Source organism: Alexandromys fortis, unplaced genomic scaffold (genome assembly GCF_014885135.2).
Source record: "Alexandromys fortis isolate MF-2015 unplaced genomic scaffold, M_Fortis_MF-2015_v1.1 scaffold_222, whole genome shotgun sequence".
NCBI lineage: Eukaryota > Metazoa > Chordata > Mammalia > Rodentia > Cricetidae > Alexandromys > Alexandromys fortis.
Window position 1 is genome coordinate 807,505 of NW_026068108.1, and position 12,226 is coordinate 819,730.

The window sequence follows — 12,226 nt, forward strand, 5'->3', positions numbered from 1 at the left end:
GATCTCTGTGATTTCAGACCAGACTGGTCTACAAAGCAAGTTCCAGGACTCCAAAGCTACACAGAAACTCTTTTCCGAAAAACAAAAGAAAAGAAAAAAAAAGTAAGTAAAAAAGATTGTTAGGAGAACTAGAAGCCAGGCATCATGGCAAAACAAAGCCTGTAGTCTTAGCACTCAGGAGGCAGGACAATCTCAGCTGAAGATACAGTGAAACTCAAAAGAGAGAGAGAGAGAAAGAAAAGAGAAAGAAGGGAAAGAAACAAAAGCAGTAAGGAAAAAATAAAGATAAAGAATGAACTTGAAGGCTCAAGTCATATTGGGCAGGAAGATGAAAAAAGAAAGGTCAAAGATAGCAAGGGTTTAAAGTACGGAGTAGAAAAACCTTTACCCTCCAAGGCCAACGTTTAAAGATCATAAGAATCATTTCTCAAACCACGACAAAAGTTCCGCCTACCCTACCCCTTTCTCTTTTACAACCTCCTAGTAAGCTACCAAAGACAAAATAAAAAAAAAAAAAAAAAGCAGCACAGCTTTTTGCAGGGAGACTGGCTACAGTGAAAACGTGAGGACCATTTCCACTTCTTCCCTCCCTATTCCTTTAACCCACTTCTGCCCAGCTCCTGACCCTGCAGTCCTTCGCCCTTGTTCTTGCTATAAGCATCAATGATCTGGGTTGCCAAATTCAACAAAATACAGCTGACTGTGTCTGTCTTGAAATGGGCTGTTCTCTGCTTCTACAGTGACAGCCTCTCAGGTTTCCTTATCCTTAGGACTCAGTCCTGAGCTCCCCTCACCCTACTCTACTCTTTTCCCTAGGTGAGCTCATCCATTTCCAATCCCATCCAGACTTAGCTCCAGCACCACTTTCTGAGTCAGTCAAAGACGGCCTACTCAAAGTCTCCACGTGTGCTTCACTAGCATCTCATGTTTGGTGTGACCAAAACCAAAGTCTTCATTCTACTTCTCAATTCATCAAAAACTCTTCTTCCTACTGTTTCCATGTGAAATGTGGCACCTTCACCCACCCAGATGCTCTCAATAGAAACCTGGGCTCATCTCTGACACCTCCCTCCTCCCACACATCCAGTCCATCATTAGGTCTTGTTTGTACTGATTCTAAAATACATACTGAATCTGTCTATTTACTGCCTACAGCCTAATCTAAACTATCATTAGCTTTTGCCTGGGCTACTAAATTGCTTCCCAACTATGCTTCCCCCATTTCTTTCTTTCCAAACCATTCCTCACATGGAAGCCAGCATAATGTTTTAAAAGTATATATTAGATCATGACATTCATTCAAAAGCAGGTCATGGTAGTGGATACAACTGTGTGAAGACAAAGGCAAAAAACAACATACTGCAAGACCCCACATCAAAACGTAACTAAGCGAGGCCTGGTGGTACATGCCTGTCCCAGCACTCAGGAGACAGAAGCAGGCCTGGTCTACATAGTGAGTTCCAGGACAGCCAGGACTACACAGAAAGACCCTGTCTTGGGGAGATGGAGAGAGGGGGAAAAGAATCCTATAATCTAGGGGATCAAGAGCAGGAAATGATGGCACCAAGCTGCTCAAACCCCAATACTAACTAGCTGTATACCTAGAGGAAACTACTTCACATCTATGTGCCAACAAATGCCATACCTATAAAATGGTGAGAGTAAGAGAACCTATAGCTGGCCTCTGATCCCAGCACTCACAAAGCTGAGGCAGAAAGATTATAAGACCAGCCTAGAGTACATAGCACGACCATATCTTGAACAAAAATAGGGTACCTACATCATAGAAGTATAATACAAAAAATTGAATCAATGACACTGAATCTTTCCTGTACCATTGGGCACAGTGTTCAATATATAAGAGTTTTATTTATTTATTTATTTTGGTTTTTTTCAAGACAGGGTTTCTCTGTAGCTTTGGAGCCTTTCCTGGAACTAGCTCTTATAGACCAGGCTAGCCTCGAACTCACAGAGTGCTGGGATTAAAGACATAGGCTACCACCACCCGGCACAACTGTATATTTTAACAGATTAAACTGAGAGGTTAAGAGCTAATGAGCAATGATCCTGTGATTTATAACGAAGCTACCCACTTACAGAAACAGTAGCAGCATGATCCTAAGAGTCTGGGCCGGCTATGGTAGTACATGCCAACACTTGAGAGGCTGAGGCTGGAGAATCACAAGCTCAAAGTTTGTCTGGACTACACAAGAAACTATTACCCAGTGAAGGAGAGACAAAAAAAAAAAAATTGTGATCTAAGGATGACCTTGAATTCCTAATCCTCAGCTAGGCCAAAATTCCCCAGTTTGCTTCTCAAATCAAACATGCATGTGACCCACAGCCAGGGAGAACACTTTATCCAGCAAAATAAACAAAATCACAAAAAGTAAATTTTCCTTAGTAAGTTTTAAAAAAAGAAGCACAGGGCTGGAGAGATGGCTCAGTGGTTAAGAGCATTGCCTGCTCTTCCAAAGGTCCTGAGTTCAATTCCCGGCAACCACATGGTGGCTCACAACCATCTGTAAAAGAGGTCTGGTGCCCTCTTCTGGCCTGCAGGCATACACACAGACAGAATATTGTATACATAATAAATAAATAAAATAAATATTTAAAAAAAATAAAAATAAATAAAAAAAGAAGCACAATTTCAATGAGCAACAGTAAAACAATCTTTGCAAAAGGTTTCTTATTTTTTGGCAGAAAAAACCCAAACAAGATAGTGGGTATTATTTTATACACATTCAAAAAGAGCGTAAAGGGCCGGGCATGGTGGCACACGCCTTTAATCCCAGCACTCGGGAGGCAGAGGCAGGCGGATCTCTGTGAGTTCGAGACCAGCCTGGTCTACAGAGCTAGTTCCAGGACAGGCTCTAAAGCCATTGAGAAACCCTGTCTCGAAAAACAAAACAAAACAAAACAAAACAAAACAAAACAAAAAAAAAAGAGCCTAAAGTCTCCTCTCAATGTCAGAAGTCTTCTAAATGTATTCCCTAACCTAAGGCTGCATGCTTCAACTTATTCTCTGGCACAAATGCACCTATAGACAAATATTCTGCACCCAAATTCACCAACTAAACTCAACCTCTATAGAATATGTAATTGGAAAAAAAAAACAAATAAATGAGAATTAAATTCAAGTTATATTACAAGTAAAAGGTTTAAAAGTCATAATCAAGAATGCTAGTATCATGCCGGGCGGTGGTGGCGCACGCTCTTAATCCCAGCACTTGGGAGGCAGAGGCAGGAGGATCTCTGAGTTCCAAGTCAGCCTGGTCTACAGAGCTAGTTCCAGGACAGGTTCCAAAGCTACAGAGAAACCCTGTCTTGAAAAACCAAAAACCAAAAATAAACAAACGAAAATGCCAGTATCAAAACCAATGTCACCATACAGATTCAGACAAATAGTACCTGCACCAAATTTCTACAGTAGTCAGGCAGAGTGGAGCAGCCTGTAATCCTAACACTTAGGAAGCTAAGGAGGGAGGATTATGAACTGTAGTTCAATTTGGACAACACAGTAAGACCTATCTCAGAACCAGGCGGTGGTGGCACACATCTTTAATCCCAGCACTTGGGAGGCAGAGACAGGTAGACCTCTGTCTGAGTTTGAGGCTAGCCTGGCCTACAGATTGAGTTCCAGAACAAGTTCTAAAGCTACAAAAGAAACCCTGTCTTAAAACAAACAAACAAACAAAAAACAAAGAACTATCTCAGAAAAAAGGGGGGGAGATTTTCACTGAGATGGCAGAAAAGGAATATAAGGAGTTATTATACCACGCCTGCAGCCTTCCAGGGAGAGCATGGCTGCCATGAAAGAACACCAGTGCCAGCCTCACTTCGTCTCTTCAGCAGATTCCTACTCAACTACACTTTGCCCTGAAATAAACACATCATTGATCTAATGTAGGTAATGAGCTTTCAAAAAGTAGTTACAGAAAATAAGCAAGCCTGAAAGGTACGTGATGAAAGATAGTCACAACCAAAACATAGTTTGATGAGGGGGTTGGGGATATAGCTCGGCTGAGAGAGTTCTTGCCTGGCAAGCAAGATTTGATCTCTGATACTGAAAAGACCAGGTGTGTTAGTTAGCTCATGCTTGCAATCCCAGTATTTGGAAGGTAGAAGTAACAGAATTGGGAATTCGAGGACACTCTGGGCTACATAATACCTGTCTCAAAATGCAAAAACAGCCAAGCGGTGGTGGTGCACGTCTTTAATACCAGCACTCGGGAGACAGAGGCAGGCGGATCTCTATGCGTTTGAGACCAGCCTGGTCTACAAAGCAAGTTCCAGGACAGCTAGGACTGTTACACAGAGAAACCCTATCTAAAAAAGTTGATGTAGAGAAGTATCTTATTAGTTCTAAGAACAAGCCAGAAAGTATTTACCCCTTCCCTACTAACACAGAAGCCAAGACTAACTGCAAAGAGGGGAGGTCTGCAGCACCCAAAATAGCAGTTCCAAACACAGATGCCTGTCTACATGCACACTGGGAAGACAAGAACTGCAGCAATGAACCACCGATGCTCTTCATGCAGTGGGAAGCTCATCCTGGATTGGCCTGTGTTCGCTCACCTCTATCCTCCATGACTGCTGTAAGTCTTCCTTGAAAGTAGAAAGACTAACCCAAATGGTATCTAAGATTGCTGCTCTATGACAGCACAAAAGTAACACTTGAACAATTCTTTTAATTCTTATTATTTTTTTAATGAAAGACGAGTTCACGACTGCTGGGGTTTTTATTATCATCATCATCACATCTAATTATTGGAAGGAGAGGAAAGGAACCACAAATGACACATGAGACAATGCATGCAACAGCATACATGTGATAATCAAAAGACAACTTGCAAAAGAAGGTTCTCCCATTATACCCAGTGGGTCCTGGAATGGAACTCACATCATCAGGTTTGGTGGAAAATAAAGTACCTTTACCCTTACCAGGCCTTTTTATTATTATTAATTTTGTTTGTTTTCCAAGACAGGCTCTCTCTGTGTAGCCCTGGCTGTCCTGGAACTTGCTCTGTAGACCAGACTGACCCAACTCTGAGATCCGCCCGCCTCTGCCTCCTGAGTGCTGGGATTAAAGGTGTGTGTCACCCACCCAGTTTATCTTGTTTAAAGCAATTTCACACACATACACTTGCACTAAAAAGAAATATTACAATACAGTCAACTATTGCACTCTGGTATAGCCTGAAGCCTTGATCCTACCAAAGTGTTTCAAGCTTTACTAAAACTGGGTCCAGGGCTGGAGCGATGGCTCAGCAATTAAGATCACTTGTTGCTCTTGCAAAGGACACAAGTCTAGTTCCCAGCATACACACGATACTCACGTCCATCCTTAACTCTAGCTCCAGAGGATCCCAACAGTCTTTTCTGAACTCCCACTTTACCAGGCACTGACATGGTGCACATACATATGGACAGGCAAAACATACACACCAAATAAATAAATCAGGGGGGGAAAAAAAGGTGGAGTCCCATAAAACCCTACTGTAACCATATGTACCAGAACATTTGGGTAAGAATAGGGTCACAGGCATATATGACCATGTCTGGCTTTTTGTTTGTTTGTTGTTTGTTTGTTTGTTTGAGACAGTTTCTCCGTGTAGACCTGGCTGTCCAGGAACTAACTACTCTGTAGACCATACTCAGATATCAGACTGCCTCTACCTGCCCAGGGATTAAAGGCAAGCACCCAACTCTGCCTCTGCCACCACCATCACCTGGCTCTGTCTGGCTTTTTTTTTTTAATTTATTATGTATACAATATTCTGTCTGTGTATGCCTGCTGGCCAGAAGAGGGCACTAGACCCCATTACAGATGGTTGTGAGCCACCATGTGGTTGCTGGGAATTGAACTCAGGACCTTTGGAAGAGCAGGCAATGCTTTTAACCTCTGAGCCATCTCTCCAGCCCCTCTGTCTGGCTTTTGACATATGAATGTTAAGGAAAACCTGGCAGTGGTGGCACACACCTATAATTGCTGCACTCTGGAGGCAGGGGCAGGTGGATCTCTGAGAGTTCAAGACCAGCCTGGTCTACAAAGTGAATTCCAGGACAGCCAGAGCTGTTACAGAGAAACCCTGTCTCAAACAAACAAACAAACAAAAATTCAAACTCTCAGGTCCTTCCTTATCCACTGAACCATCCATCTCTCAGCCACAAATAGTAGCTTCTCAAAAGAAAAAAGATAGTTTTGGTCTGTGTTCTCTAGTTTTGTGAACTTCACACAAGTTACAGTTATCTGGGAAGAGGAACTTTGAGAAGATGCTTCCATCAGATTGATTTGTAGGCAAGCCTGTGGGGGCATCTTATTTATTAATGACTGAGAGGGCCCAGTACAGTGTGGGCAGAACCATCTAGGGATGTGTAAAACAGCAAACTGAGCAAGCCATGAGAAGCCAAGAAGGAGCATTCCTCAAGACCTCAGCCCCTCGCCAGGCGGTGGTGATGCACGCCTTTAATCCCAGCACTCGGGAGGCAGAGGCAGGTGGATCTCTGTGAATTCGAGGCCAGCCTGGTCTACAGAGCTAGTACCAGGACAGGCTCCAGAGCTACAGACAAACCCTGTCTCGAAAAACCAAAAAAAAAAAAAGACCTCAGCCCCAGTGTCTGCCTCCAGGCCCATGCCTTGAGTTCCTCCCTGATTTACTTAAATGACTAAGGACTTCGATGTGCAAGGATTAAGCTGAAATAAACCCTTTCCTCCCCAAATTGTTTTTGGTCATAGTGTTTTATCACAACAAAAGAAACCCTAACCAAGACAACTAAGACTTGGTCTCTCTGGTTTCAAGAGCAGAAGAAAAATGACAAAGGGAACGTCACTGGAGGTCACCATAAGAAGACACATGTCGTGCCATGTGGCTTTCAGGTCTTCAGCCTGCAGAAGTCAATCTGACGCAAATGTAGCAACTTTGTCAAGCATGTCTGACTGGAGGGCCAAACAAGGGTAATAGATGAAACACTCTCAGGACTAGGTGAATGAGGCACCTAAAAATTGTCTACTGCAGATTCAGACAAGGACTCCATGAAGGAATGGTATCTAAACCTAAGAGAGGCTGCATCCAATTCCAAACATGTATGACTTTCATTGGGAAAGTAAGAATTCCTCCACTCATCCTAAGGTAGCTCAAGCTCTAATTAACTTGGGAGTGAAAGGCTAAAAAAGAGATAAACAAACAAACAAACAAAACCCTGTAAGTTAGCCAGAGATAGGGCACACTTCTGGACAAGCAGAGGTCGAGAACTGAAAGCACTGAGCTTGAGGAGGGAGAGCTAAAGATGAGGACAGCCAAGCGGTGGTGGCGCACGCCTTTAATCCCAGCACTCGGGAGGCAGAGGCAGGCGGATCTCTGTGAGTTTGAGACCAGCCTGGTCTACAAGAGCTGGTTCCAGGACAGGCTCCAAAGCCACAGAGAAACCCTGTCTCGAAAAACCAAAAAAAATAAAAAATATAAAAAAAAATAAAGATGAGGACAACTAGCTGACTTCAGTTTGTTACACTTTCCCGTTGGCTTTGTTTTGAGTATGTTAAACCACAGGACAAAAACATTTATCTTATTCCAAAATAACTTTATCAAGTTGAGACCTATCTTTAAAAAAGAGACCTTAATATGTTGTCTTTTTCTAATGTCTTTAAAAGTGAGATAGATGAGACAAATTATTGAATTAAACTGTGCCATTCATGATGATACTGAATGAAGTCCATAAAAGTTTGGATTCGGCATTAATAAAGCTTAATAAAGGATAAATAAAATAATTAATTTAATTAATAAAGGATAAATAACAAAAGAATGAAAGTCTTATTTCCTTCACGCACACTGAATACACTACAGAATATACAGTATAAGGACATGGGCTTTTGCTCTCAGTAAAAACAAGCAGTTGATTTCAGTGACTGTGGTCACTCACAGGCTTTTATCTTTTTTGCTTTGCATTTGTTCTTTTGTTGTTGTTTTTGCTTGTTTGCTTCTTAAGACAGCCTTAGGATGTAACTCAGGCTGACCTAGAACTCAATTCCCAATCTGGAGAGTTGGAATTTAAGGTATGTACAGCCAGATCTGTTTGAAGCCTCTATCTCTTAATTATCCCCAAGAACCATCTTACCAAAATACAGAATAATCAGTCATAATGTGAACATTTCTGAAACGTCAGGAGACAACCCAAAATGACTTTGGTCGACCCCAGGATTTAGCTTCAAGTTGTGTCACACGGGTAAGCCCAGTACTGAAGAAGCAGAAGCGGGAAGATCAGGCACTCAAGATCATCCTCAGCTACACAGTAAATTTGATACAAGAGAGAGACCCTGCCTCAAAAAAATTTAAAAAAATAAACAAAAAAAAGCACACAAGAATTAATCAAGTAGGGGCTGGAGAGGTGGCTCAGAGTTTAAGAGCACTGACTGCTCTCCAGAGATCCTGAGTTCAATTTCCAGCAACCACATGGTGGCTCACAACATCTATAATAAGATCTGGTACCCTCTTCTGGTGTGCATGTCATACATGCAGACAGAACACTATATACATAATAAATTTTTTAAAAATCCTTAGAAAAAAATTAAGTGAAACTTGTAGGAAAAGGGTCTGGAGAGATGGCTCAGTGGTTAAGAGCACTGACTACTCTTCCAGAGGACTTGGGTTCAAGTCCTAGCACCCACATGGCAACTTACTCCAAGATGTGACACTCTCACACAGACATACATGTACCAAAACACCAATGCAAATAAAATAAAATTAAATTACACTTTTAAAAAGTGTAGGAAAAATTAGAGACACTTAAAAGTCTCAAATCCTGTAGCCTCACCCCCTACCAAGTTCTATATATGCCTCAATTCAACATAACCCTCTACTAGTTATTTCTTAGAGAAACATAATGGGGCTGGAGAGATAGCTCAGCAGTTAAAGCATTGGCAGCTTTTTCAGAGGTCCTGAGTTCAATTCCCAGCACCCACATAATGGCTCACAACCATCTATGGGGTCTGATGCCCTTTTCTGGCCTGCAGGTATATATGCAGATAGAGCATCATATACATAAGATAAATCACCAGAAATAAGCAGAAACATTATACGATGTTTCCAACCTTCTTCTTCATGACACACATAGCAATCTCCATTTCTTATCTGGCATTCATTAGGAGTCACTAAGACACAACCTAAAACAATAAATTCCATGCTGGATCTATCAATTCCAGTGGACTATGTTACTTCTGCCTCTACATTCTTTTACATTTTTCCATAATAAAAGTTTGTTTCAAAAACTATATAATCTTAGCTTAGTTACCCACTAGAGTCTACTTCACTAATCCCTTATAAAAAGTAGCAAGGTCCTGGTAACTAAGAAATAGATCATTATCAAAGGATTTGATTTTCATGGACCACCTAAATGGCTCAGAAGATAAAAGGGGATTGCTGTCAAGCCAGATGACCTGAATTCACTTGGGAATCATGTGGTGGAAAGAAAGAACTGAGTCCTGAAAACTGTCCTTTACATACATCGCAGGGCACACACATGTGCAGACTGAGAGACAGACACACTGTGGATAGACGGTAGGTAGGTAGTAGGTAGGTGGTAGATAGATAACCTTTACTTAAATCTTGCTGCTCTCAGGGCTAGGGGGTGCAGCTCCATGGCAAGCACATACATGAAGCCTTGGGTTCAAAATTCCCAGCACTACAAAAGAAGGGAAAGAACAGTAAATCTCACTGACCTTACACATACACACACATTAAAAAAAAATAAAAAAAAAAACAAAAAAATTCTATTATCTCTCTAAAATTCATAAAAGGCATCCTAAAATTGTGTAGAAGTAGACTTTCAGAATCTGTACTCCATAAAGATGTACAACTACAAATTCTACACTCTGTGCAAATTTATCCAGCCCAGAATAACCTCCAAGCCCTTTTTTTTTTTTCAACAAACAATGACAGATTAGGATCATGACATTTGATCCAATGAAAAACGAAATTAACAAAAAACCCTTAGACCTTAATGTTTCCAAGTTGGAAAAGAGAAACATAATGGAACTCACAAAAGTCATCTTCAATTTAATTATCTGTTTGAATAATTTCTACACACACACTTCTGAACTCTTTTTTTTTTTTTTTTTTTTTTTTTTTTTTTTTTTTTTTTTTTTTTTTTTNTTCTCTGTGGCTTTGGAGCCTGTCCTGGCACTAGCTCTGTAGACCAGGCTGGTCTCGAACTCACAGAGATCCGCCTGCCTCTGCCTCCCGAGTGCTGGGATTAAAGGCGTGCGCCACCATCGCCCAGCTTCTGAACTCTTGAGTAGAAAGTGACTAAACCACTAACCAAATATGAAAAGCAAAAACAAAAAATTGTTTCACAAGAGACTTCTTGGATTCCCTTTGGATACTTCCTAGAAAAGACCTTGACAAGAACCTAAATTCAAAGTCTTGACAATCTTCCATCCAGCACTAAGACTTAACACCATAGCAGAAAGTTCCAGAGGGCTGAAGGATGGATCAGGATCAATCAGAGGGGAAATGGAAGCAAACAAAATTTCCTTGCTACTTTTGCTAAAGTGATACAAACTTTGAAAAAACAAATTCAGAAAAAATATCACTTGTTTAACTTCTGAAGCCTCCGGTGACAGAATATATGTTTCTAAGAGGAGTTCCAAACGATCAAATGAAAAGTCACTGTATTTAAAAACTGACAAGAAGAAAAAGAGGAAAAAGAAAAGAGTAAACCGTTAAAGAAAAAAAAAAAACCTTAAAGTGCATTTAATGATGTGTCGGATTCATAGGAAAAAAAGTCACGTCTACACCTCTGCCTCAGTTTCCCTGCCCCAAATAAGCTAGAACGTGGCATTTCATTCCAACGAACCAGAGGGCCTTGTTTCACAAGCCTCCAGCGACTCAAAGGGGCCCTCTGAGGCTGGACTCAGTGGGGGGTCCCCAGAGCAACGGAGGCCTGACATCCGGAGCCCTGAGCTGGGAAAAAAGGAGAAAGGGAATAGGGTCTAAGGAGCCAACTCCCACAATCTGGGGGTGACGACACCCGTCCAGGACCCAACATCCCCACTATATAGAACCCAGCCGGCAGCCTCAGCATCTCTCTCCCTCCTTCCGGCTTCTCGCTGAGTTCCGGGCCGCCCTCCGGCCGCGCCCCCGGGCGCAACCACCTTTACGCCGAGCCGCCCGTCGGGCCGCGCGCTCGCCCACCGGCCGGCGCCAAGGTCTCCTCCTGCCCGCAGCGGAAGGATGCCGGAGCGGGCCTGCCAGGCTCCTCCCAGGCCTACCTGCGAGACGGGTGAGAGCTCGGCCCGTAGGCCAGCAGACGCAACGGGCTACGGAGGGTAGGCGGGAAGGGGCCGAAGGAAGCGAGGGATCCGCTCAGCCGACCGGCGGGAGAAAGCGGCCAGAGCCCGGGGCCTCCTGAATTACTCAGTTCTGAACCTGGCACCGCCGCCGCCACCGCTCTAGAGACATCAACCAAGAAGACGCCGCAAAAGATCACAGAATACACGAACGCCCAGACATCAAAGGAAGATCGCCCAGCAATCGTTCAAGGAACAGCAGCCGAGTGCCGAACAATGGTCTTGATACCGGGCCGGCTGCCGTCCCAGGCATAAATAAACAAATCCAGATCGTAAGCTATATCATAGAGTAAACTGTGTGTGATTCTGCCATTTTCTGTTGGTGGCCAAGTGTTTAAGTAATTTAGAGAACTCAAGTTTTGAGACGGGCGCACGCATGTAATTCTGGCATTTTAGGAAGAGGAGTAGACATAAGGATTGGGAGTTCAAAGTCATCCTCAGAGTGAGCGCGAGGCCAACCTCGGCTATATGAAACCTCCTCTTAAGGTCTTAAGCGAAAAAAAATAGTCTTTTGTGAGCTTTTTGGTTGAAGATCAAATCATAGCAGAATAAAACTCGTCTTAATAGCTCAACGAATGCTTTACACGTAGGTTCTCACACTACTTAGCCTAGTTGAACAAATGACTTCAACTCTTGATTCTAAGTTTCCTGTCAGAGCTGTAAGGTGCATTGAGTAAGAAACAGGTGAAATAAAGAAAACAGTGAACAATCTCTATGAATGCTCCATTTTTACAAGCAAATCCAAGAGAAAATGGGAAAACTTAAGGTGGGAGGGAAAAGTTCCTGTATTGTTATTTAAAATCAATCTCTCTCTCTCTCTCTCTCTCTCTCTCTCTCTCTCTCTCTCTCTCTCTCACACACACACACACACACACACACACA

General features: G+C 42.5%; 1 protein-coding gene across 8 annotated transcripts in view; it reads right to left on the minus strand.

Moving 5' to 3' along the window:
• Positions 1-11,623, minus strand: part of Ambra1 (autophagy and beclin 1 regulator 1) — a 209,859-nt gene extending 198,236 nt beyond the window's left edge. For 2 of the 8 annotated variants that reach the window (XM_050124218.1, XM_050124219.1), the window contains exon 1: positions 11,267-11,623. The gene's annotated coding sequence lies outside the window, so the exon portion shown is untranslated. Of the gene's footprint in view, positions 1-9,589; positions 9,679-11,266 lie in introns of all 8 variants that reach the window. The other 6 variants (XM_050124220.1, XM_050124216.1, XM_050124217.1 and 3 more) reach the window with 5 other exon arrangements.
• Between the last annotated feature and the right edge of the window lie 603 nt (positions 11,624-12,226).